At 32.1% G+C, this 27,810-nt stretch overlaps 1 long non-coding RNA gene across 1 annotated transcript; it reads right to left on the reverse strand.

The window, feature by feature from the left end:
• Window positions 1-4,265: 4,265 nt before the first annotated feature.
• LOC143231494 (uncharacterized) lies at window positions 4,266-26,533 on the reverse strand. The gene is made up of 3 exons (XR_013016948.1): window positions 26,435-26,533; window positions 5,956-6,074; window positions 4,266-4,504 (listed from the first exon to the last, which is right to left on the reverse strand). It is a non-coding gene; the product is annotated as an uncharacterized LOC143231494 (long non-coding RNA).
• Between the last annotated feature and the right edge of the window lie 1,277 nt (window positions 26,534-27,810).

Consider the following 27,810-nt stretch of genomic DNA (forward strand, 5'->3'; position numbering starts at 1 on the left):
CGTGAAATGAATGTATCCTTCTTGTGTAAATAAGTTTGATTTCTTATCCGAATTTAAGTGACTGCAATTAATAATATGCACTTCTAAAGAAAGAAAAATTAGATTTTTTATTCACACTAGATATAATGATTTAGGTATTATGAATCAGCCTTTTAAACATAGTAACTTTGATGATTTATAAAACTAAAAAAATTGGTTTCGATACCCATATTAGGCATAACACAAATAGATCATTGTGCTTTGTGCTTGAAAAAACAGTGGCAACGGCAACAGTGCTTTGAATTTATATTTTTCTATTAAACAAATATTACAATTTTCTCTTTATGTTTTTAGTATTTTTCATAATTTGTAATAACATGTAATAACGATGTGGTTTTGAGAGCTTTAATAGTCATCTGACGGTAATAAACGAGTTTTAATTTCAACATTAATTAAAGTAATAAAATTAAGATGATCGTTAAATTCGAACTATTTATCCGATTGCTTATCCATTTAAGTCAGCTTGAGTTATCGGTCAAATTTCACTACAACTGGTCCAGTTAGTTTTATCACAACAACATGTAAAAGCAGACATTCACCCGGAAATTATCATTTATATATATGTATAAAGGTTACAAGTTTCGAATCTCATAAGTATTAAAATGTGTACTTTTAATTGTGTATTAAAAATACAATGGTTCTGTTAGATCTGTTTATCTATACATAGAAGTAAAAGAGTCCACGAGAAGGGGTTAACCTGACACCATAATTAGATCTGTAGTACAAAACTTACGTTCTCTAGTTTATTTGAAACAATGTTCTGTCATTTCTATTTATTTTTTGCTAGCCCTGAGCGTACATATTCGGTCAAGGAAATATAACCAACAATAAATTCATCCTTCTGGTATCGTACAACATGTACTCTAATCGTAGGAAAAGATTTGTATCTTTTCACTCGTGGACTACATTTATCTAACCAGATAGCGATATATATATATACCTAGGGTTCCAGATTGCTTTGTTATCTGGTGTTGAATTTTGTTGCCGGATTCCCTCATGAGAATAAAAGCCAGACTGGAAATTGCACTGAAATATGTGGAAATGGAAGACCTTTTTATGGTTAACTACGATTGTGTATTCAGGTAGTTTACAATGAAATTGAATTTTGTAGGTATGTTTAATTTTTGAAATAAATAATTAACAGGAGTATTACATTATATATTGTTCTAATATTTCATATCTAGGTTGTGACAAGTTGTTTCAAAAGTAATTTTAACATTTGTTACTTTTTATTCTTTGGTCCTGGATTCCATTGCTTGATTTCTTTGCAAATATGTCTTTGTTGTCTTAGCGCAAAGTACGACAAGTCCGTAAGCTTACTGCTGACTTACCTGGAGATTATGTCTTAGAAGTAAAAATATAAACACATATAGACGCATTGCATGACTTCTCACACTTAACATATAAGGTAACTATGAACCAAACCCTCAAAAACAGAAATCTTGTACTGGGAAATTACAGAGACGGGAATATATAGAAGACTTTAGGATGGCTTAATATAATTATAGATTATTATGAATGTAATTTTTGATCGATTTTTATATCCAGCCCATTACCAAGGAAGAAGACCCAATGTTCCACTTACACATATATGTATATATTTATTATTATTTCTTTTGTATCTACAATAAATATACGAATTTAAGTTTTTTAAAGTTATTAAGTTGAAAGTTAGTTTTTATTTTTTACCAATGCTATATTTTTAAGAATGTTTAATATCTCTGTTTGATTATATTTCTCTGTAGATATACATTGTATTTTCAGTTTACTGTCCCTTGCTGGGACAGAGGTGAGTTTTTTGGATTTACTAAGCTAAAAACAGAAGTTCGATTCTCTTCCGTGAACACAGCAGATAGCCTGATGTAACTTCGCTATAAGAAAACACATGCAAACACACTCCATTTTTTTGTAAATGTATGTTGTTGTTTTTTAAATTTTCTTTAGAAGGTCATATACTTTTGACTGCTTAAAAATATTAACGTTAAAATTACGTAACTAAAAACGCATACTTTTTTTTACATTTAAAATTCACATCTTAAACAGCTATGAAACTAACGATGAGTATAAGTAGCTTAATGTTACCTATAAGCCTTTCCATCCTATATATAAGATGTTGTTCAGGTTGAAAATAAAACTACGTATATATATATATATATCATCCTATATATGTGATGTTGTTCAAGTTGAAAATAGATGCATATATATCAGGTCATCCCATATGTAATGTCCGAAAATTTAATACAGAAAGTGCATCATCATTTCTGTCTTTGTAAAAGGCTCTAATGCCTAAAATATGTAGTAGGAACAGTATAAAAATGTTCAGACAAATAAAAGTAACTAACCCAACTCCACCTTTTCAGATCATTGATTGAATAAACCCTTATAAAGATGGATGTGTCCGAGAAGCACATTAGGCATATAATGCCTTATGACATTAAAAAAGTCAAAAGTGCAGAAGAAACTACATGAAACATTGAAGATGTTTCATGGTGCGGAGTCTCTCAATGGAGAAAGTGGCTTTACATCGAAGGTGGTTTTAGAAGTTCAGTTCAGGTGACTACAGCTTAAGTTCAGGTCGTCCTATTGAATTTAATGATGACTTGCAGCTGGCTGCACTTAAAGATTGTGCTGTAACAGTTGAAGAACCAGCACAGAAGTTTAATTCAACCCATTTAACAGTTCCCCGTCATTTGCACTAGCTTGGAAAGGGGTCAAAACTTGGAAAATGGGTACCCCATGATTTGACAAAAGCCAACCTTAGGGCAAGAGTGCGCATTTGCACTTCTCTGCATTCTCGTGAACGTAACTCAATTTTTGTAGACAGGTTACTGACTGGAGATGAAAAAAAGGATATTTTATAAAAATCCTAAGAAAGTCGTGTTAAGCGTTTGGTGGAATATTCTTGGTGTAATCCACTTTGAATTGCTGCCATTCAATGTAACGATTACATCAGACTTCTATTGTCAAAAGTTATAGCGCTTCAATGTTGCACTGAAAGAAATGAAACCTGCTTTAATCAATCGAAAAGGTGTGTTACACCAGGATAATGCACGGCCTCATACAGTAAGGATCACATCTGCAAAGATTGAAGATCGAGACTGAGAAAAACTTCCAAGTCCTTCTTATTTTAAAGACCTTGTTTTATCTTATTATCATATATTCCAGAGTTTGCAGAACTATCTTCGTGGAAAAGAGCTTGAAACACACGAAGATGTCAAAACTACCAACTCTACATTCTTTTCCTTCAAACCTCAAGAATTTTATAGAAGCGAAATTCAGAAGCTTGTGAATCGTTGGGAGGAAATAATTAATAATAATGGAACATACATTATTAATTAACTCGCATTAAAAGCATTTGAAATATTTTATTTTTATTTCTGAACCCGAAATCGGACATTACTGAAGGGATGATATGATATACACCATCCTATATACATTTTGTGTTCTTTTTTGTTTTAGTGAATTCAGAGCCAGCATTTCCTCCTTGCTTCCCTGTGGTCTTCTCTTAATCTTTTTTTTTTTGTTTCATGGAATCGTAATATAGTTGACATTATAAAGATAGGTCGTTCTCCGTTTCCCGTCCAGGCAGTCTTTACTTTTCGTGTTCCTGTTCCTTTCAGTTTAAGCCATGATCAGGTTTTAATATACGCTTGGAAAAACTGATTGAGGAGTCTAATCTTTTGACTTTGTAAATATTAAAAATATCACATTTGTAATAAATGGAAAATAAACACAACTATTTGATATTAAATATTCTATCGATCTAGAGATGATATGTTCATCAAGTAGTCGCTTGAGCAGTTTTAATTACGTTTTGTGTGCTCATGTTGTTTGTAAAGCTTTGAATTAATTGATATTTACTTATGTTATGGGTATTTCTTAACTGTTCTTGCTAGAAGATCGTAGTTTAACAAGCAAATAAGTTGATAAAGTGGATTTATAATAAACAACTTGTTGGATATGAAGTTTCGATGTATTTTCATGGATCTTCTTCAATAACTTACGTAGACTGGACTTTATAAATTCATATGAAACGTGAGCTTTACCAAGTATTATAGACATTACGAGTTATACACTTTTAATACATTAAATTAAATTAAAATGAGCCTAGTGATCTTCGTATAGACGAACTGCCTGTTTAAACAAATTTAAACATAAATGATTTAAGAGTTAGTATGTGGATTATTGACAACATCAGATAGTCTGAACGATCGATATTTAATATTTATCAGACATTTTTACATTTTACAAAATTTTATGAAACCTTTATCATTAAAAAGATGTAAGAATCTTTGAAATTTATAAAAGATGTATGAGTGAAAGTGAAGAATTATACGTCAGCTACTCTATATCGGCTATATTCTCTACCGACGAGGTCTTTCGTAGAATACCAGGGGTCTTCAGGTCGGCTAGCAGACACAGTACTTGTCGAAAGGCTGCTTAAGAGTGCCAATTGCGTCAACAACTGTTATGGATGTGTAGATATTACTCTTTAGTTAACTTATTGTTAAAATAATTTTAATTTAGTGACTGAATATGTCATACACTTTAAGTAATGGATGTATTGTAAAAATGACAAACAGTCGTGTTATTCGTTTCAAACATGTGGCGACAAGTATTGTTAACTGGTCGCCTTATTTCTGATGAGAAACTGAAACTGAAGAACAATTAATCAGGTTTTTGATCTAGCTGTTTAATCCTGATGTTGTTCAGGTTCAAAATAGAAGTACAGAAATGCTAATTATGTCGGGCTGGGAAAGGCTGGTGCTCTGTCCGTAAATTCGAATATTTATAGGTCACTTTTTGCTGCCACAAAAGTTTGCTTTGCATTTTGGGGGCGTGAATACTGCGAACCTATGAGTTCAGAACTAAAGAGAACTATGAACAGATAGCTCTTGTTTAGTCTTTTTAAAGACTAAATATTTTAAAGAAAAAAACAAAAGTATGTTAGGGAAAAGTAAATGCATTTAACGCGTCGATCTACTTTAACTTTTTTTTAATTATAAATATGAATATACAAACAAATAAATCCAGCAAAGGGACAAAAGGATAAACTACGTAATTAATTTTATAATTTTTTATAGGTTTTCAAATTTGATATCACCTTACCATTTTATGTTATTATATATTGTAACCCTTGTTACATTGTTATATTGTTATTATATATTGTAAGCGGTAAGTCTACGGATTTACAAAGCTAAAATCAGGGATTCCATTCCCTTCAGTGAGCTCAGCAGATAGCCTGATATGGCTTTGCTATAATAAAAACATATATTACATATTAAATTTTAATAAAACTAATCTTTGAAGAAGTAACCATATATCATATTGAGACAAGGTTTTTGATTTTGCAATTGAAAAGAAGCAAAAAACTTTCACGTAAAATGTCGGTAAATATTTTTGCTTGAATGATTAAATATTCCTCTGTTATTTTAATAATCCGATGAAAAGTATTGAAACAGCTTGCAAAATCATGGTAAATAATATAATATCGACGGAAAGCCTTTTTCGTAAAAATTCAGAGTTAGCGTACAAATAACTTAACTTATTCGATCTCTAAAAGAGCAAAGAGATACACAATTCAAATTTAGCATCTTATCATCATAGTATGACAAACAACAAAAAGAAACTAAACGAAGAAACATCTAGCAGGATAGGAATAAATATATCTTGAAACGGTGTATGAAAATGTGTATTCCCAAATGGGTAGAATACACATGGACACTAAACAAGCATAACTGCATGCTAGCTTTTATTTGTTGAAGAAAATGATTCTTACAGTCCAAGAAACATTTCTCCTAAATCATTATAGACATTGAAAGGTGGAAATGAGTTGGTGTATAAAACTGAAGAAAGTGGAGAAAAAGTTAAATATATGACACTCTGTCAACAACGTACTTTGACTTCATTACCTACCTTTTCGAGTATTCCAGTGCCAAACTCTGACGCTGGTCAAATAGGTTTCTACTGTTTTTGGTATTCGCAAAAGGTAAACTACAATTTCGTCGACTTGGATTGCAAATGCACATTGAAATCTAAGAAGAAATAGATAAATCATTACCAAAGCGAGTATGTAAAAATGTAGTTTTCATGAAAAAAAACTCCAATGACTTCATCATGCTGTTTTAAAGCGAACATGCCCGATAATCAGGTTAATTAGGCTAAAAAGCACACATTCTCACATATTATGGTCTATCTATATGTATAAGTGCCACTTTACATATATCAAAAAGTAATGGATTAGCAAATGGTTATGTACGTTTAAGAAAAAAATGTGTTTAAATGTGTACACTACTACAAAAAAAAGTTTCCCTTTTATTGGTTCAAGCATAGCTTAGTGTTTTAGTATGCCGGACATATCATTCGTAGAAAACGAAAACAAAAAGCAAACATAACAAACCAGACTTTGAAGTAGACGAGTTGGCAGTAGGTACTGTTCGTTATTTTTCTCTCCTCTTAATATTTGTTCAAAATTGGTAACGGCTAGCGTAGATAGTTCTTAAGAAGCTTTAAGCGATTCAGCCATAAATCAAAGAAACAAACAAATTCCCTGTTGTAAAGAAAATCCCATTATAGCACTGAGAAAATACCTTTTATGTATGAAATATGACGATACCAAAATCTTGATGTTACCGTAGTTGTCTTGCATGAACTTAATTGTGAAGAATATAAAACTTAAATCTGTTCCAAAATTTAATATATTTACACGTGTACATATATAAATATAAATAATAACATTACAATACATAAAGTTAATACTAAATAAGGTGGCATGATTTTGCGGTTGACTCGTAAAAACAGTATTACCATACATGAAAAATCCTCCACCCATGTCGCATAGCAATATGACTGCGAATTTACAAAGCTAGAAACTGGGTTTCGACACCTGTGATGGGCAGAGCACAGATAGTTTATTGTGTAGCTTTGTGCTTAATTACAAACAAACATTAAAATCAAACTAGTATTAGCTATTGTCCATCCAGATGCAAAAAGTAAAAAAAAAATTAAATGAAGAAAAAAGTTTCCTTTGTTAAATTATACATACATACACACACATATATATATATATTAATACATATGAAATAGAACTGGAAGCAACTGTAGTAAGAATTAAGTATGAAACATTAAATCTAAATATATGATTCACATTGCAAAAACAAACTGGTTTAACAAAAACTAATATAATTGGTTATAGTAATATTAGTGATATTAATTAATTCACTGGTTGACATAATTTAAAAGTAACCAATATATATTGGTTGTCTTAACAATTGTTATTGGTATATCCCGCCGTAATATTACACATCCATGCCATTTATATTTCTCAGGTAAGGTAATATATATGTTTTTAGGTAAATATATATGTATTGGTTTGGCATCATTGTCATTACCAGTGACAGTCTTGATGAAGGACTACCAGTTTTTGGCCACACATTTCATTTTTGCTGCAGAAGGTTGGGCTTGTTTTATCTTAGAACTTTGGAATGAATTGTGTTTTGAGAGGCGCTTCTCTGCTTATAACATAGAACGAATGGCACGTATACTCTCCATGCTGTAAAGCCAGTAGACGGTTGTCATTATATTGCAGCTTAATTAGATTAGATTGTCTTGATAGATCCATTTAATCTACACGCCTTTCTTGGTTCTTGTACTTTTGCTAAAAGCTGCGAAATGATTATGATATATATGTATATTTTTATGTCTCTAGTTAGATTTTCAGAATATTTCAGGTTTTAAACTGTTATTTCTATAATTGATTTATTTGAAATTAATTTTTTATGAAACTTGCTAAATGTTTGCAATAACAAGCGACCTTCCTATTCATATGTTCGCTAAAAAAAGCGAGATAAAAAACTGACACAACACAGGGCCAAACTCTTGAAATTGTTGTGGTTGCTAAGGCAATACCTGCAACAGGGTAAAATGCCAATCCAACCCACAGCAGAAGTATGAAATTGATGTGTAAAGATGCTCATGATACCCCAAAAATTATATTTTAAGTTTAGTTTGAATTAGTTCATATTTTCTGTAATACAGAGTGCCACTAAGAGTGAAAAATGGCAATATACGTAATACATTTAAAAATTCATATCTTTAATATTTGTATTTTCATTGTTTGTTTGCTTCGAATTTCACGCAAAGATACTCACGGGATATCAGCGCCAGCCGTTCCTAATTTAACAATTATAGAAGAGAGGAAAGGCAGCTGGTCAACACTATTCTACAACAACTCTCAGACTTCTCTATACCAACAAATTGGCCGTCAGTTTATAACGATAACGGGAGTTGAAAACTGCGACTCGCAGATTGCGAGTTGAGTTCCCTAACCACCAGACCATGACACGCTTTTTATGTTTGATAGTATTTTACTCCGCGCTTTCCCTTGAAGGAGATCCGTGCTCTTCTGGAAGACCCAAGAAACCAGTTGAAAGATTAAAGGTTTCCAATTTTTGCGGGATGATCAGATGGGGAGAACTATTCAAATAGCTGTTGAACAAGGAATCATTAATCAACCTTTTTCACTGTATTTTCCGTTTTAGTATTTATGTTAATTGTTTTGAACATTAAAAAAGTTAATTAATCGTTTGATTTTTACTGTAAGAGCCTTATTTCTATACTAATCTAGAGTATAATTATTAACCAATGGTATGAGATTTTGATACTGTTGTTTAAACTAAGATAAAAAAAGACAAAATACATTTTCAAACATTAATTGTATCTTGAAACTTAAGGTACAAATATATGCGTAATGTCTTTCGCTAATTTATACCACTGTAGGTTTGTGTACTAGATTATTCATTTTTTATATGTCTGTGTTTATCAGTTTACTGAAACTTTAAGAAAATATTACTTAACAGTTGCAGGATGGCCAGAGAGAAGGAAAGGAAAATAAAATATAGCTTGGCTAATACATAACATGGCCTCCCAGCAAAAGGTGTACTGGTATATGTTGGATACCTAAACTATGTGGCCTGGCATGGCCTAGCGCGTTAAGGCGTGGCCTTTGTAATCTGAGGGTCGCGGGTTCGCGCCCGAGTCGCGCCAAACATGCTCGCCCTCCCAGCCGTGGGGGCGTTATAATGTGACGGTCAATTCCACTATTCGTTGGTAAAAGAGTAGCCCAAGAATTGGCGGTGGGTGGTGATGACTAGCTGCCTTCCCTCTAGTCTTACACTGCTAAATTAGGGACGGCTAGCACAGATAGCCCTCGAGTAGCTTTGTGCGAAATTTCCAAACAAACAAACAAAGCACTTTAATTATAGTACAGAACAACGTTTCGACTTTGAGCTGTCTTGAAAATACATTTTTACTTGAAATGAGTTTCTCCTCATCGTGAACACACACATATAAAAATATATTGAGTGTTTCTTGATTGCTTTTTTTCAGAGTTCACAGAAACTCACTAGTTTAATTGTGCAAAATGTCTTGCCAAGTAGTGATAACCTGAATCTTTCCGGAGGAATATGCCGCCATTATTGTCGTCAGACCTGGTTGATCCCCCACACTGATTCACAGGAGGCGCATAGTTTGGGTTTGTTTGTTTGTTTTGGAATTTCGCACAAAGCTACTCGAGGGCTATCTGTGCTAGCCGTCCCTAATTTAGCAGTGTAAGACTAGAGGGAAGGCAGCTAGTCATCACCACCCACCGCCAACTCTTGGGCTACTCTTTACCAACGAATAGTGGGATTGACCGTCACATTATACAACCCCACGGCTGGGAGGGCGAGCATGTTTAGCGCGACGCGGACGCGAACCCGCGACCCTCGGATTACGAGTCGCACGCCTTACGCGCTAGGCCATGCCGGGCCAATTAAAGTGCTAATATCCATACAAGCCGTCTTGAGAATACATTGTTTATGTATGTGTGTTGTATTATAGACATGTATGTGTAAAAGAGGGAAGAAGATAAAATTGAAGCATGCCACTTTTTCTTTTTCTTTGATTCATACCTTTGCAGATTGGGGAAGATTTCGAGAAAATGTATAAAGGTGAAGTTCCTCGGATAAATTCACGGTGATAACCAGCTGCTCCTGAACTCATATAACTTGCAACCAGAGATCCCAAACAAAAATTTGCTTTATGGCTTTCTTGGGATTTTACTAGCGATATATAGTTTTCTGGAGGTACGGATATTTTGTTTACTGATACTAATATATGAATATAGAAAACACATGGAATTAACACAAACCTATTAATTCTGTAAACTGAATATAAGTGAATAACTCTCAGTACGCAAAGACTTTCCTTAAATTCAGGATCGATTAGTTTTTATTTCTATTTAAGTTAATATGACAGTACGTATGTGGGTTGTTACATGTATATTTAAGTTATGTATAGTGCGTTTCTTTCCTTATTATTAAATTATATAGTAATTACTTTGTTGCGGGTGTCACTGATTGATATCCCAGTGTTCTTGATTACGCTACCTTCCAAATAAAATGTATATCTTTGAAAAGTGGTGGGCGATAGGAAAGTTAGAGGCCACCTGTGTATGAATGTTTACGTTACTTGTGGACATTGCAAATGCATGAAACGAAGTTTACTTGAATAATCCTTAAAGAAACTACATTAAGTAATACACAGGCTTTCGCATATATTTATATTTGCCCACTCTTCCAGTGCTTTATTATATATGCATTCAAAATATTCATACAGTTAAAGATAAATGAATTTTAATGATTATTTAGTAATTTTTTTCTTGTAAATTGACAAATTTACAAGACACAAATGTCTGACTTAATATTGAATAGCTATGCTGTATTATTTAAGTTTAACACATATACATGTATATAAAAATATTCCCTATTAAAAATTAATATCTAAGTGTTTTGTTTGTAGATTGGGATCGGCTTGGCAAAACATACTGAAAGCAGGCGCAGGCAGTGTTAACAGAATGACGCCGCTTGCTAATTTCAAGTACTTGTTCTGAAGTGCTTTTGCTGGTGAACAACACAGGAAAAACAATTAGCAGTGTTAATAAGGATTTTGGTGTTTGTTTTACACTTTTCTTAGTTTCTAATGCAGAATATCCACTTGAATTTCATTCTACATGTCTGCTTACTCAGCGTGGTCTCTAAGGGACGAAAACAACCTATAATAGATTAACAACACTAATAGTTGAAATTCTGTGTATATTGCGGAAAACAATAAATTAATTTTAATATTATAAAAATTTGGAAACCCTTATCTTCTAGGTGCTTACTATGTGAATAATTCAGAGGAGATAAGTACTTTAATGCAGGTGAATAGTTTTAAAGACCATATATCAAAACAATTTATATGATGTGTGTTAAACATATTTTTCTATACATGTAATCTTTAATATATTGTTACCGTTTATTAAATGAACAATTATTTCTAATTATTTTCGTTAATACTTTTTTATAATATACAAATACGCTTACAATTTTTGAATTTTACCTTTTTTAAATGAAGAATGATACAGTGTTTGTACATTTCTGTATATATGATTAATTAATTAAAGTATTATTGTAAATTTAATTTTTTTGCAGAAATTTTAATCATATATAATGAAGATGAAAAATCCAGAAAAATTTGCATCATTTATTACCTTGACTAAAACTAAATGTATATTAATGATTTTCTACGTATATGTATAGCTATATGGTTTGTAATTAGTACATTAATATTTGTATTTTATGCAATAATAAATCACTTAATGTTCTTTCTAAGTATGTAAAAGATATTTGTCAATGTAGTGAATAATATTTTTTATGCTAGAAAGTAATTTATTCTCAGTATATTGACGTCATACGTATTTCACTAATGTGTGTATATACTTATATTATAAAAGTACATTATACTGCAATTGGAAATATTCTACATCGGTCTACCTGATTTAAATGACTATTGCTATTATTATTATTTCTTCCTTACCAATTGCAATGGTTAAAGCAACCAACTGTGTTGAATGTCGTAAACTATTTTGTTGTTAAATTAACTAAATGCAAGAGTTACATTAAACATATTTGTTGGTGATAATAACAAATAATTTTGTTGAACTTACCAATTAGAATCGTTTACGATAAAACCCAACATTCATTGGTTACTATAACCAATATCTTAGTTAGAATCTATTGAACTAATTACATTGTTTAAACTTAATCAAACTTTTGGTTACAACGACTAGTATATTTTTATGATGCATTATTGTGTTAAGGCAAAATACTGGATGGAAGTTCAACCTTAATCTTTGATATTACTCGCTTTTCCTTGAAAGCTCTCGAGAGATTTTTATTGGTATAAGTAAATTTCCTCTCGTTATGTTCTAACTAACTTGACTTTGTTGTCACAAGCATGGAATGAATATTTTCCTTATAGCAAAGCCACATAGGGCTATCTGCTGAGCCCACCGAGGGAAATCGAACCCCTGATTTTAGCGTTGTAAATCAGAAGACATACCGCTGTATTAACGGGGGACCAAAAGCGTGGATTTGTGGTTTATAGAATTTGAAAATTTTATATTGCATTAAGGGAAATGAATTGTTTAGATTTATTGTTCAAAGTAAGATTGTTGTTAAAATAGTGTTCAAAATTGAAGTAACAATACTTAATGCTTAATGATTATTAGATACAAGAAGTGAAGTTCAAACCAAACACAATTTTGTAAAGTAACAATATCAAATATTTTGATGTGATTAACGAATGTTAATTATCTACAAATCCGATACTAAATATTCTTATAAATCTGTAGCAACGCCAAAGAGACAAATGTACTGAGGTGCGTTATTTATAAATATGTGTTAAGACGCTTTTAGTAACAGATGTATCTGATGTTCTTCAACGAAACTTATGGTAAGAAACAGAATGCAAACTGTCCACTTGAATTACCTCAAGTATTGGACTATAAGAATGTTAAAATTCAGGACACATAATAAACACTAGCAAACAGGATAGATCATAGATCAATATAGCATTTTATTTTGTTCGTGAAGTCGTCTTCGCAGAGTGTATAGACTGGTAAAACACTACATTTGATTTAGGGAGCTTTCATTAAAAGTTGCAAATACAAACTGATTACGAATCAAAGGATCTCGAAAATTATTCTTATGAGATAATATTTTTCCTTTAAGAGCAGAATAACAGGATGTTTTGACACAAAATGTATTACGTAAATAATCTGAATTTGTAAAGAAAAGAGAGAGACTTGACACACTGTAAAACACAATGAAATAATCTTTATTTATTCTTAAAATAATCAAAGCTAAATATGTGTATTTTACGAAGCATTAACAGGAGAAGGTCTCTCGAAAGAAGTGTGCTGAACCTGTCTCAGGTTGTATCAAATTTAGTGTTACTCGCATGAAACAATACTTATTCATTTCAGTACGCATGCGCTATCAACGAAATTTGTGATCTTCCTATCGCAAAATAAAGACACTAGTATCTTCAAAGTACGATCAGGATTTTCTGAGGAACAGAGAGCAGTTTTCACTTCTACATAGCACCCTTTATAGTGCCCCCCCGCTAGTACAGCGGTATGTCTTCGGATTTACAACGCAAAATCAGGGGTTCGATTCCCCTCGGTGGGCTCAGCAGATAGCCCGGAGTGGCTTTGCTATAAGAAAACACACACGCACCCTTTATATTACAAAAGTTTTACTCAGAAAAACACGTTACATCCCAGCTGAACGATTCAGTTTTGTATGTAAATGGGATGGAAGGACCTCATAATGTCGGTTAAGGAAGTTACTATGTTAAACTTAGATTATTTGTGAATTGAAAAGTTTTAAAAACCTTATATGCCTACACACCACAATAAGCTCATTTACGCCACTTTATATTGTAAAATTATTAGAAAAGCTACTCTAGAATTAACGTATATTATTAATTGAATAGACTATTCCAAAAAAGTTTAATGTGAAACTACTTAAAACTTACTACATTAAATTTATAGTCGATATCCTAAAGAACATTGTAATGTTCATAATGGATGTTCTTTAACAAAGCTTGTGTAAATGCTTCTCAGAGAGGAGTTAATTTGAATACTGTTTCCCATATCGTTATTAAGTACACTAAGCAAGATTAATAACTGACGTAATTTAATAAAATGGTTTTCTAAAAAAGAGTGGCAGTATACAGATAGTAAGATCACGAAAATTTAATATTACAGATTGGTTTGAATTAGCGCTTTCTTCTACAATTAGCTTAATTTATCTTAATCACTCTTGCCAAACAGTACATGCAATTGTAATAGAGTGTATAAAATATCTTGGTATATCTAAAGGTACTCTCTGTTCGGTAATTTCGAGAATAACATATGATATTATCTCGGGTTTTATTCGCAGAAATTGCGTTGCAAAAGTGTGAGAAGAGTGGAATAATTACACATGTCTTAATCTGTATCTATAAACGTAATGAACATTAAATGTATAAACAAGATTATAATGGTTAGGCAACACTTGTTAGGTCAATTCTTTCAAATCATACGCTGTTGCAATAATATATTATGAGTTATTAAACTTCAGTTGCTTAATACACATTTCCATTTATTAATAAATGTAACACGGCAGTTTAGAAAAACAAGAACATTGTTCCATTCAGCGGCTATTGAAATATTTGTCTTGAATAATAAACAAGATTATTATAATATCTGGTAAAAATCAAATTATTCAACAATATTTTTTCTTTTTTTTGACGATGCATTCCAGGTTTTCAGTGATAAGTACAGAAGAAGCTTATACGTACAAAACGATAAACAAACTGTAAAAATAAAATCTAATACATAAACATAGGGAAAATATTACATTTTTGTTGTATTTTATTTAAATTTTCAAACACGTGCATTTATCAAATAAAATTAAAACGATAAAATAAAATACGCCGGAAACTATTACATGTGGCCCAACATGGCCGGGTGGTTAAGGCGTTCGACTCGTAATCCGAGTGTGGCGGGTTCAAATCTCCGTCCCACGAAACATGCTTGCCCTTTCACTCGTTAGGTTTTTATAATGGGACGGTCAATCTCACTATTCTTTAGTAAAAGAGTAGCCCAAGAATTGGTGATGGGTGGTAATGACTAGCTGCCTTTCCACACTGCTAAATTGTGGAAGGTTAGCGCAGATAGCTCATGTAGCTTTAAGCAAAACTAAAAAAAAAACTAATATGTTATGTTTAAATAATAAGTACATAAATTGGGATAAAGATATAAATTTATTTTACTCACTTACTCTGACACAATTGAATGGTAATAGACCAGAACATTGTGAATGTTTCTGTGTCGAATTAACCTGCCGCCAGTTAAATATATATATTTTTACAAAATTCCATTCATGACATAACTCTATTTTTCCCCGACTCAAGTGTTTTATTGCTACCCAAAAGCCAACAAATTTCAAATTATGTAACTTTTTCTTCTAACATTGATGAATACACAATGAAATAAGTATCGCCGTTATACATGAGGTTAAGAACGAAAGATTTATTGTTTTTTTTTTAATTTTATGAGTTAAGCTGACCTACTAATTATGCTGCTATCTGGTAAAGGTATTAAAAACTTTCAATTAAAACACACAATAAATAGCAACGTTTCAACCTTCTTAGATCATCACCAGGTTAAGAACTGCATTTGCAAGAAAAGGGACCGTTATTGATCGCGTATCGTGGAAACGACAGTGATGATAGATATAAGATGTTAGGATGCGTTGTATACACTTAATGTTTTATAAATGGTAGGTAACATTATTTTTTTAAACGTTAACTATCATGCATAATAGATTAAACATACACAACACCTCCTATAATTTAAATAGAAGTATTAGATCGCAGTATCAGCCGTTTCTACTATATAGTTAGTTCATCGTCATCATGAAACCTCAAGTCTATGTTGTTGATGCTATTGTTGAGATATGTAGAATAAAATGGAATATAAATCAACACAATGTCGTAAGATTTTAAATAAAAGCCCGTCTCTACGTCTTATTGTCCAATAGAGTTGTAACAATCCAATATTTCTTCCTCTCCTTGTTTCTTTCTTCTTATCTTCTTGCATACGGTTCAAGCTGTTAATGTCATCATAAGCTTGAAATGCAGCTAAATATTAGACCATCCCTTAAGTTATGTCCGATTTTAGGTTTAGAAAAAGAGAAAGGATTTGAAACGCTTTTAATATTATATAATTAATAATGTATGCTCTATTATTATTTACTTCCTTCTCACAATCTTCTGAATGCCACTTCTATAAAATTATTGTGGTTTTGAGGAAAATACTGTAGAGATGGTAGTTTTGACATCTTCATGTGTTCTAAGCTCGTTTCCATGAAGATAGTTCTGCAGACTCTGGAATATATGATAATCAGATGGGGCAAGGTGTGGAGAATAGGATGATGTGGAAGGTTTTCCCAATCTAGCTTTTCAATCTTTGCAGATGTTATCCTTACTGTATAAGGCAGTGCAATATCCTGGTGTAACACAACACCTTTACGATTGATCAAAGCAAGCCTTTTTTTCTTTCAGTGCAACATTCAAGCACTCTAACTTTTGACAACAGAAGTCTGCTGTAATCGTTACATTTAGTGAGAGCAACTTAAAGTGAATTACACCAACGATGTTCCACCAACGCTTAACACGACTTTCTTAGGATGGAAATCATAAATCTGCACTGAGCCATTTTCTGCGGCGTTTAATAATTTAAAAATAACATGCATTTTTCATCTCCAGTTACTAACCTGTCCAAAAAAGGTGTTATGTTAGGAGAGTGCATAGAAGTGCAGAGGTCCACTCTTGCCCTTAGGTTAGCTTTTGTCAAATCATGGGGGACACATTTTCCAAGTTTTGACACCTTTCCAAGCTGTTGCAGATGACAGTGAACTGTTGGATGGGTTGAATTAATCTTTGTGCTAGTTCTTCAACTGTTACAGTACAATCTTCATCAAATGCAGCCAGCACCAAGTCATCATTAAACTCAACAGGACAACCTGAACGTGGCGCATCACTTAAACTGTAGTCACTTGATCTGAACTTCTGAAAACATCTTCGACATTTTCTTTCATTAAGAGACTCCGTATTATATATATTTTGAATGTTTCATTTAATTTCTGCTGCATTATTGCCGTTTTTAAACTCATAAGGCATTATATGCATAGTGTGCTCCTCAGACACATCTATCTTTATAAGGGGGTATTTAATTAATGATCTGAAAAAATGGAGTTGGGTTAGTTTCTTTTATTTGTCTAAACATTTTTATACAGGTCCTACTACATATTTTAGTCATTAAAACCTTCTACAAAGACAGAAAGGATGATGCACTTTCTGTATTAAATTTTCGGATATTACTTATGGGATTACCTGATATTTCTGTAGATTAGATGTGTCCTAGAAATAAGATCAAGACAGATACCACTGTTTCGTCAACTAACTTCCTCTATATCAGAGAATCTAAACCATCGGCCTGTAAATCTAAAAAAAAGAGTAATCTATAAAACATTTCCTTCCAGATTTTTCTATTCTTGTCTCTCCTCTTATTGTTCTCTTGTCATTTCCCTAGTTTGCTTTTTCTCCCATCTTATTCGTCCACTCTTTATCCGTAACAGGGTCACAAAACATCTTACATTTTACTTGGGCATTATTCTCAAGAAACAGATAATGATCCTCGAGGATTTTTAGATCACGAAGTTTTAAAAATGTGCTACTCGTTTCTTATCTTTAGCAAGTCAAAGATTTACTTGATAAATTGACACAGGTCATTGAGTGTCAAAGGATTCTAAACGTTCTTGGTAGGCTGTTTCGTACCTGGAGGCAGAATATGACTTCAAGCAAATGAATTAACTATCCATTTTCTGAGCGTAACTTATTATAATTCTTAGATGTTTAGCAGAGATGCCAACTATTTCAAATGATTGAGTGTAATGATTGTAGACAGAGCCCTTTATCATTTGCGGCTACAAGGCCTGACCAATGCCTTTAAGCTGTTTATTATTATATTATTATTATAACTATTATTATTTATTACTGCTATAGATTGCTCATTTATGACTGTGTTTTGTGTATTTAATAACTGAATTTAAAAAAAAATTATTTTGAAATTATGTCGTTTATTCAGTTCAGAGTAACAAACATACTGGTAAAACAATATTGAACATGGACAAACAGTAGGCAGAAAAAGCCTTTGTGTAAGGACTATTTTATATCATGTTTATGACACTTATTGTAATAGTTTTGCAGCTCTTGCAGTCTTTGCTTTCATGAGAATGTCTCTGGATGGTTGGGAGTTATAACAACATTCTCCATTTGACTGCATACACATCTTGTGTATTATAATACTGCTCAAAACTGAAGTGCTCAAGTTTGGTCTGAACTTCCTTTTGTTTTTAGTCACTACACTAAATATCCTTTCACTGTCAGCATTAGAATGGAAAGTTGTAAGAATTCCATACATAACCCTACACAGAATGTCATACTTCTGGTTACCATTTCCATCCTTAACTGTAGACAGCTAAACCCAAAACTTATCAACATTCAACTGAATGACAGTTTCTGAGAAAGTATCAATTTAATAGTTCAAATATTGCCCTTCCAACTTGTCAATAATGTCGTGCTCATGTGTATTGACAAAGACAGGATATGTGTCTGTGAAGAAGCGTAGAGAAGAGGAATCTTTGCTGACTTTCAGTTTTGGATCAGCAACCTCTGCGTGAATCCGAAGTTCATCATATAGAGGGATATGTTTCATCATGTAATTTGTACCTGCAATATAGTATTTCTTGACACTGGTGCAGAAGCTGATCAGGCCCAGGTCCTTTTCATATTTAACAATGTATTCCTTGGCAGCATTTCCAATAGAATCAGATTTGTGTAAGGATTCATTGTTGTAGTCAAGTTCAGTGATGTTGCCTTCAAGATATTCTGGCTTGATGTACCTGACAAGTATATTTTTAACTTGTGTAATCAGAGTTCTATGCATAATGTGTATGCAAGGTTCTTCTCTTTGCAATATCAAATTGCTTTGCTCAAATAGAGGAATTGCAGAATGAAGAAAAAGACAAAATAACAAGTTCATTTTGTTGTCCAAGAAAACTGTTAACTTATCTAACTTGCTCTGCGCATAAATTTTCTTGGTTACTTCCTTGCTAGCTTTCGTTTTCTTCTCTTTTTTCATTGATTGTCTCTACTTTATATATTGAGTTATATCAAATGTTTCTTTGTCTACTCTTGGAGACTGTAGTCTTGTGTCCCTGTGTGGCTGAGAGGGTGTCTTGACTGTGTCCCTGTGTGGCTGAGAGGATATCCTGACTGTTAAAGTCTTGCTGCCTGACTGCACTGCACGTTTAGATCCTTTTGAATCTAGTTTTTCCTTTTCACAGTGAAAATACTTCTTCAATGGCTTCCACATGTCCAATATTTTGTTGAAGCACACCCCAAGTGATAGCCATCTTGTGTTAACAAGTTACAGAATTTTTCTTGTTTCTTTATCATACAATTCTTGAAACTCTTTGAAATGTTGTTTTCTGCTAGCACGTTTGTCCAGAAAATAGTAGATATCTATCAATATATCAGAAACTTGGCAGGACAGTTCTGGGCAGCAATAATCATGAGGTGACAGGCACAGCCCATGAAGTAAATGCTAGGCTGTCGTCTTGAGATGTGTCCCATCACACCTTTACCTGTACCAGACATAACTGTAGCATCGTCTGAAGAAAAACTAAGACAGTTTTCCCATGGAATTTTCCTCTTTGTCAGTTCGTGCTCCAAAAGCTTGAAAATATTCTCTCCCGTTCAAGCTTCTTTCCATTCCACCATTGTCAAAAGAGAACAAACAATTTTTCCAAGCTAAAAGTCAAGATATCGTACAACCACTGGATACAGTTTTGGTTCATCCATGTCTGTGGATCCATTTGTGGCTAAACTGTAAACATTATTAGTAAGTATGCTTGAAATCATTTTGTCATCTTCACAACCCAACATTTGTACAATGACTGTAGTTTTGGTTCTAGCTCAGCCATATTTTTTCGCTACATCAGAGTCTGGGAACATTTTTCTGAATAGATGTCCTACATGATCGGCTACAGCTAGGGGTAAATTATGAGCAATGACAAATTGCGTGAACATCACTTCTGCATTTATGGTTTCATATTCTGAATTCATACTCATAAATGTCGTTATCTGCATCGTTTTGTCTCGCCTCAGCCTTTTGTTGGTGAGATGCCGATTTTGTATGTCTGGAACAATCGCTTATCCCGCCATACGCCACAGAAAAATCGATGTGACAAACTGTACAAAACGCATGACTGTCACTGACTTTTGATGCAATGACTGGATATTTTGTACAATTTTCCTAAATTTTTGATTCACAGTTTTAGTCCTTTTAGATTTGCCAGAAACAAGACAATCTGGTGAACGAGGCCTCTTTTTTTCCATCTTGTGAACGATCGCATTGGTGGTTTTATGTCGCTTAGAAAACGAGAGAAATACTCATCTACGCGAACGCTGATTGGCTAACAAAGACTGATGACGTAACTATGGATTTCTCCACGTACCCAGTATGGAGAAGCACCGCACTTAAACTATTGATAGACGTCGGAGATACAAATATTTTTTATTATTTCAAACACAAATATGATTATCGCAAGTAGCCATTTGGACCATGTCTTTTATTTATTATGAACATTTATTTATATCTCACTAGAAATTTTCTTTTCACCCCTATCAAGCCCTGGGGGAACAATTTATCACTTTTTTGTATAGGCCTATATAATATATAATAATTTGGGCGTTACAACAAGTTGTAATGGTTGCTTGCACGAGCGTATAGTCGTAATGTATACACAAATACCGTAATTATTACGCTCAAATCGTAATGATTGGCATCTCTGGTTTAGTGTAAACATTCATTTGAAGGTGTCTGTCCATCAACTTTGTAGCATATTTCTATAAAGTTTATCTGATTATTATCGGTGGCAAAGCCTTCGTTGTACATCACGTTGATAAATGTTGTTGTATATCATATAATTATCGTAATAAATGATTCTTCTTTTCACATCAGACTTTCTTGGAAACTCATTTACCTGGAATGAAGTTTTAGCAGAATATTTTGTTATTCATTTCCAAAAATGGCTGCTCGTTCCTAATACTTGTTTTAAACAGCCTATTCAACACAGAAATTACTGTGCACTTTAATAAATCTTAATCATGGAATTAAGAAAAAAATGAGGAATTATTACAAACCAGAGGAAATAGTTAATTTAACCCAGTGCATGCAGCTTGCAATAATTATTCGTTCACGCGTATATCAATCTTGGAATATAAATATGCAGGGTTTAGGATTTTTTGCTTGGGAGGGAAAGTAGGACATTGGTATTAAGCCAGTATGAAAAAAAATGTTCTAACCAATCGATTTTTATTCAAAAAATACATATATCTATTTGATAATTATTTATATTTATTCGCATAATCCCAACAAACAACAAAAGGTTAGCACTATTTTATCTAGTGTGCACAACGTGCAAAGTTTTTATTTGTTCCCTTACTCTTAAATGACATTTGTAATTGTGGTTGTTTTACTATGGCTATGTTAAGATGACAAAATGAGACTATAATAATAGAATAATTTGTATTATAATATTGACTTTTGATATTATTTTAAACCTTTCAGACTACCTGTTGCTTATTTCATGTAACTTGACCAGAATGTAATCGACTGTACAACATAAATGAGTTTACAAAAAAAAGTTTGAAATCGGAACATCAACTGTTGTTTAAGTATGGCTTACATTTAGTTTAAGCTGCCTGGTTATTAGAATAAGTTTACAAGCAACATAATTTACATACTGAAGTTTATGTCTGAGAAATATCATAAGTGTCGATTACTAAAAAGAATTTTTAAAACGGTTAACCTAAGTTTAAACACGATAGCCATGTTTTAGTTACATCACTTCATTTTAAATGTGTGATTCAGCAATTATACATTGTTTTATAGTTTGTGCAATGGTTATTTTACTGTTTCTACAAAATGAAAAACAAATATATTATTGTGGTTAAACTGTTATTTAGAGCCATAAATCTTAAAGAAAACCTATTTTAATTGTGGTAGATTAGAGCATCTATACATAACAATGTGTTTGTGTAAGAAGCATAGTTGTGTTACGGTATAAAATTATTGTAGTTCAAATGTTACTTTTATACAAATATAGATATGTAACAATTATGTATTTTGATTTGGTTTTAGTGTTTTATTTCTGTGCTAAGCACATTGAAATTAATTTATTATTTCTTGTGGCTGATGTTGCTTGCTAAAAGGAACATGAATAAAATGTTTATAGCTAACTCTCAAAACCAAAATTTTTCCTAGAATAATTTGTCACTACTAAATAAGTGCTGAATTTATCGCAGCACGTTAAACAGTTATTGAGATTTATTTATATGTTTATGAAAGTAAAACTATCAATGTAAATTAGTTAGAGTAATTATTTAGGCACACAAACAGTTTTACTCTATTTAAACAATGGTGAGATAGAACTGTAAACTGAAATATGAATATAAACTTACATTTGCGTATTTCCCAATCCTCTCAGAAAACTAACTCTATCGAAGCCGAGTTATGGCTTTATTACAACTAATTTTAATATTCTTTATTTTCTCTAAGTTAAATAATAAATCATAGGCATGTATACATGGGTATGAATATAATTCATAGTTTCGTTTTCATTAGCACTTATCAGTCTTTATGGTCGGTTTCTACTTTGGAACATAAACAGGATCCCAAAAATTCCAAACAAATGTTATTTTAATTAATATTAGTTAATATTAAGTTTATTATAGAGTTGCGGAAAGGTACAGTCAAACTTTATGATATGACCTCTTAGAGATGGCTGTGTAAAACAGCTTTAGTACTAGAAACGCAGAGAAGATAATGTGTTTAAATAGGTTCTCAAAATTATACGTTGAAATATTACCCGTTTACGTGTGAGTAGTAGTTTTATGTTTTATTATATAATGTTTGATACTTTGCATTTAATCATTGTGATATTCAATGGTAAAATATTCAAATTATTGGGCGAAGCTTTCAAACGTTTTTCTTTGAAAGGAATTTGTATTTACTTTTTAAATATTTATATTTACTTTTTTATAGTCTTAACTTATGAGTGTATGTTTTCTTATAGCAAAATTACATCGAGCTATGTGCTGCGTCCCCCGAGGAGAATCGAACCGTTGATTTTAGTGTTTTAAATCCAAAGACACTGCCGTCCCAGCGGTGGACTAACCTATGAGTACTTCTTAATCCCAAAATTCCCTCCAACATTAAGTGATTATTTTTTATCATACCGATTGATATTAACATTTTAAATAAAATGTATTACAGCAAAAATTAATAGTTTCAATACGTCATGGCACAATAAATTGATTCAATAACGCTTTTTATTTCACTTCTTCTATTTTAGTATTACTGCTTCAGTACGATGAGCACAGAATATCAAGAACATAATTTTATTGCAAATTTTCTCAAACGTGTCATCTGTGCATAGCTTTCTTTTTTAGTTCCTTTAGGTTGAGAAAGATAATAAAACGCCACGAAGAATTAAATAAAATGGTATAATTTAGTGTTCGCGTGTCTTTATATAATTTGATTTAATTAGTTTCATACAGAATTAATTTGTGTTTGTACTATAAGAATTTTAGGTATCATTGTTAAGACATTTAAGTAGTGATAACAATAAAAGTCACACCATCAAGGCTAACAGCAACGACACATGCTTTAGTCTACATGATAATACTTGGCGTCCAAACAAAATAACAAAATGTCTTTTTTTATTAATTATAAATTTACGTGATGGAAGTAAGTCTAATTGGTGAATAGCTCGATGTAGAGAAAAACCTAATAAATTAAATTTTAATATACGAGTTTTCAAGTTAGACACTATCTTCCTATATGTCTATTGTATTTATATAAGTCCATATGTTAGAAAGTTTTTTCAAACATATCTAGTTGTGTATATCTCGAATCAAATAACTACTACAAGTGAGCTGGAACTTTGTATGATATTGTCATAATACTAACACGCTAACTAAAGAATGTTCCGTTACTGCGATATAAAATCTGAAGAGAAAAATATATATATATATATATGAGAAAAGCATTTCAGCTTCTCTTTCCACTCAGATTAGTAACTGTACGTTTCCACCAGTGTTTCGTACCGTCACAAAATAATCTAAATAAATATTTATTTCTTATTTGTCCAGCCAAATTTTATTTCTATTACAGCTAGCAGTAAATTAATTTTTGTTTTAATAGGTCTTGCTCAAACTGGAAGTAAAAAAAATATATAAATTTAAATGTTAAATTTTTTTTTTTGCTTTCTGGGTCTATCTTGGCAAATAAAGTCTGTCTATTAACTAAAGCTGAGAATTGATTAGATTAATTTGAAAACTTTAGTAGGTATGTAGTCACGTTTTGTCACAGGATATTGTATTTCCAGTTAAGAAGGACAATCTAATTTAGTTTGATTTACACACAAAACTAGTGCTATCTGCTCTAGCCATCACTAATTTAGTAGAAGTGGACTACAGAAAAAGCAGTTAGCCAATACTACTTATCACCAACTCTCGGGCTGCTCTTTACAAACGAATAATGGAATTGAACGTTACCTTGGAAGCTCTCACAGCTGAAAAGACGAGAATGTTCGAAGTAGCGAGTCACAGATTACGTATGAAGAGCCCTAGCTAGGTCAAGAGGGGAGAGTTTGGACTGATCAGAGTTAACTATGAAGAAGTTCCAGAAGTAATCATAAATAGTTAAAGGGATATACATAACTAAGTGGAACATATTAAAGCACAATTATTATTTTGCACATGAAGAATAATTAGAAAGGTAACAACAGCAGCAAATTAATAAAAAATATATTATTTAGATATTCCAGTATGAAGTGGATAAACACAAAAATAAATGACAAAAAATTGAAATGACAAATTAATATTTATTTTGTAGCTGAACAAATTATACGATTTTATTTGCATGAATAATCTATTCATCTGTTATACTCCACTTGATAATAGTCTCCACATAAATCTAAAATATTATGCTGCTTTAGTGTAAAAAGGAAAGCTAAAGACCTGAAGGAAATTTAATAGCTAATTATTTTTTATTATTAAAACAAATAACATAATTGTCTTTGATTTAAGGTAATGTAATATTTGAAATATTGCACAAGTTTTCTCACGTATTCCCTAGATCTTTAAGTAATTCTAATGTTTGAAAGTTAACATCTGTTAAAATAATGGAAATTAAATGACAGTTAAGGTAAGCATAATCTGTACTACATTTAACCTAATAAATAGCAAATAGGGAACAAATGTTAGTGGATAGCATATCCATGCTTGGTTAAACTGTTGTAGTTTTCGATTATTATATTCATAAATGCTCATAAAGTGTTGCACTAAATTACATGCACCCCCCATTTGCACAGCGGAACATTTTCGGCTTTACAATGCTGGAAACCAGGTTTCGATACTCGTATAAACCAGAGAACCGACGGCCTATTGTGTAGCTTTGTGCTGCTTAGCTTAAAAAAATATACAACATTGTTTAAAGTGGAAAATTTGCCACATCTGTGTAAATTCTTATTTTTGTTTTCTAAAATATAACAAACATAATATGACGTGTGACAGCAGCCATTAAGTTATAATTTAATAACAAACACCTCAGGTGGGGAAATAGAAGGATCGAAGATGCGATTTATAGGAATAAAATCAAAATTGGCGACCAAATTGATAGTTACACTTATATATAACATTGATAAGAATATTACAGCATCATTCATCAGTTAACTAGGCAGCATATTTTGTTTTGCCCATCATCATGTCCCAAAGTTAGCAAAAACACAGCTTAGCTAACTAACGAATGAATACTTGCCGTAAAATTTTGCTAATTTTGATTTCATTCCTTTAAGGAACTCCCTCAATCTTAAATTTTTGGACGCATTTTTTTACACCTGACGTATTGTTGATTTGATATTATTAAATGTGTCAAAACACATCAACAAATCACACCAAGTAACTAAAAAAGAAAGTAACTAGCATTAGCTTTAGGATCGCAACACTGTTATTCGGAACACACCTGAACTTTACAGAACAAACCAAATCTTTTTAAACATGTGATGGTATTTTTTTCTCTCTAAATCAGTTGATAAGTTTCTTTACAATAGTGACTTCAAATCTTCATTAACATTTTTTTGTCATCACCTGCATGCACTCGGTATGCATATATATCAGGCATAATTATTTACGCTAATTGAAAGGTAATATCACGTGACGCTTAACTCTATTTAGTTAGGATGATTTCATAAAATTTAGAAAATATATGTTTCCCAATTGGCAATGGAGAATGAATAATAACCGTCCATCCGTATGATTCTTTTGAAAATTTGACCTTGAAATTACTTACCTATTTTAGTTACCTTAACTTATACGTTAATCCGCACGCCCTTTCAGCCAGTACTTTTGTTGTTCCAAGTCAGCCGGCTTTAATACGAATGAGAAAAACTAAATAATACGCTCCACCTTTACTCTTAGCTGAATCTGCATAAAACGTGTAGAACTATAGCTCACGTGACTTTTTTTTTTTTTATAGACGTTGAATAACTTTGCACTTTTGGCTTATATTTAACAACAATTAAACATCTAATTGTAGGTTTCAAAGGTTTATTAGTATGCCAAATTTGATAAGATTTCATAAGGCTAACTAATTTATCAAATACAATTTCAGTACTTTCGCTGCAATAGGAAAAAAAAAAGGAAAAAATTCAGTCAAAATTGGAGATATTTTATCTCGTGTATTTCTTAATATATTGCCTTGATATTCAGTATGTGAAGAAAAGGTTCAGTAGAGCATATTCGCTGAAAATATTTGTTAGTTTGGATTACCTAAGTTGAATTCCAGAAAGTGGAAAATTGCTAAACTATTACTTATGTTAATAACAAACACTGTGTCCTACAGGTTGTTTTGGCCGCACATCACACTACCGTGTGTCTTGATATGATATATAGAAAAAGCGAGGTATTCGGGTGGCTAATGATCAGTTATAGACACCTGAATATCTTAATCAATTTTAAACCTATCAAGAACATGTTAGTTGTATAATCTTACACATGGTACGTACATTTTATAGGGAAAAAAAGTAGAATACACTTGGGACATAAATAATTATGTGTATTATGTGTTAATTTTGTGCTGTGTTTACATTGAACCAAACATTCACTGCAGTTGATCCAAACAAATGAAAACACATTAGTTTCCTTACGACGGATAGTAAGAAGCACACTTCTACTTCTGGATTAGTTGTGTTATCATTATCACAAAAATTTTCTAGAAATTTTAACTTTCGAATGAAATTTTTCTTGTATTTACAGGTAATACACGTACACTTATCTTGCTGCCAGGTGGTTAGGGTAATATCGTAATATTAGAGTCGAAGGTTCGAATCCTTGTCACACCAAACATTCTCGCTCTATCAGCTATGGGAGTGTTATAAAGTGGCGGTCAATCCCACTATTCGTTGGTAAAAGAGTATCCCAAGCGTTGGCGGTGGTTAGTTGATGACTAGCTGTTTTCCCTCTAGTCTCACATTGATAAATTAAAGACGGCTATCCCTCGTGTATTTTTGCGCGAAATTCAAAAACAAACAAACTAATTTTGTTAAATTCTTTACATTTTAATACACATTTGAGTGGTGACTACAAAAACTATATTGTTCTGCTTTTAATTAGATAACAAGTCCAAAACAGTAAATATATATATTAAAGTAACGTAGAATCAAGTGT

The sequence above is a fragment of the Tachypleus tridentatus genome, chromosome 11 (assembly GCF_004210375.1).
Source record: "Tachypleus tridentatus isolate NWPU-2018 chromosome 11, ASM421037v1, whole genome shotgun sequence".
NCBI classification, from domain to species: Eukaryota; Metazoa; Arthropoda; class Merostomata; order Xiphosura; family Limulidae; genus Tachypleus; species Tachypleus tridentatus.